Genomic DNA, 1,460 nt, shown 5'->3' on the forward strand with positions numbered 1-1,460 from the left:
TTAAACCCTTTAAATGAAAATGTTTGATTACCGCTCTGAACTCGTTTTTTTCCATTTTTCTTAACGAACAATTTTTTTTTTCAATTAGTTATAAAAACACGTTAACTCAGACGATGTGGACTGTGACTGCACCATATATCTAGTCGGGAATGGTGCTGACTGAAAACAGATGATTTGGAGCGATTCGCGCGCCATCTGTCGGTCATTCTAAGGGCTTATTGAACTACCCTCGTAGCAAAAAAATTATAATTGAATCTTTATCTATTTCGATGTTGTGAAAAAATTATTTCAGGAACTAAGTTTTATTCTTTATTTACTTTAATTACCAGAACACGATCATTATTTAACAATCAATTGACAATTTTACAAAAGAAAAACCATTAAGATATAATTCTGTTATAAAACATTTCAAAAACTTTAACTTTATATATTTTATTTGACATTTTATTCAAAAATTTTTTATTTAATCTTAAGCTTTTAAACTGATTCCAGAAAATATAACTTTAAGTAGAATCAGTTGTTAATAAATGAATCAGTTTACAAAATAAAAAACATGATACAATTATTTTCATCGCAGCATTCAAATAATGTTAACATTATGTGTATATTCTCCTTTAAATTTTGATACAGCATTTCCATACGTCTAATTTATTAGTAACCTTTGTCACTAATTCAAATCAACATGAAAAAAGTGTGAAGAAAATTATGAACTATTAATTAATTAAATGGTTCACAACAAAACAAAAATTTGAATAAAAAATCAAATTAAAAATGTATTTCAAATATAAATAAAATGTTATTATATCAATTATAACCGGTATTTAATAATATAACATTCACTTAAATCATCAATTTGTTAACTCAAATTTAAATTTTTTAATTTAATCTTTATGTTATTAGAATTGTGAAAAGTATTAATAAACTAATAATTAATTAATCTGTTCATAACCTAAAAAGAATTAAAATATAATTTTCATTTAAAAATTGATCGCTTGGCAACTTTTGATACTTATCTGAGAACAAAATGAAAACACGTTTATAAAAATTAAATGCAGATACTCATGTCACAACATGAGAATCATTTGAAAAATTATTTAATTAAAACTGTGGTATTTGAAATATTAATTTACTGTTATCATGCACATTATATTCAATATTCAATTATATAATATTAAGTAAATCATATATATATACATTTTTCCGGTGAATCCGACCTCTAGGCTATCAATTATTGTGTGTATAATGCAGCGAGAGCTTTGGCCGATGCGAACCGTAAAACAAAACCAACGGCTAATCATAAGACCAAAAGACGAATGCATCAACTTGCCATAAAGATAGGCTGGGCAAGACAGTACCCATCCCGCATTCAATGTGTGATTGACTACATTACATCTGGCAGAAATTTTACCGCCAAGGTTCGAAAGTTCGCGCGCGAACTCCGGACCCGTTATCACACACTT

The sequence above is a fragment of the Belonocnema kinseyi genome, chromosome 10 (assembly GCF_010883055.1).
Source record: "Belonocnema kinseyi isolate 2016_QV_RU_SX_M_011 chromosome 10, B_treatae_v1, whole genome shotgun sequence".
Lineage (NCBI taxonomy): Eukaryota > Metazoa > Arthropoda > Insecta > Hymenoptera > Cynipidae > Belonocnema > Belonocnema kinseyi.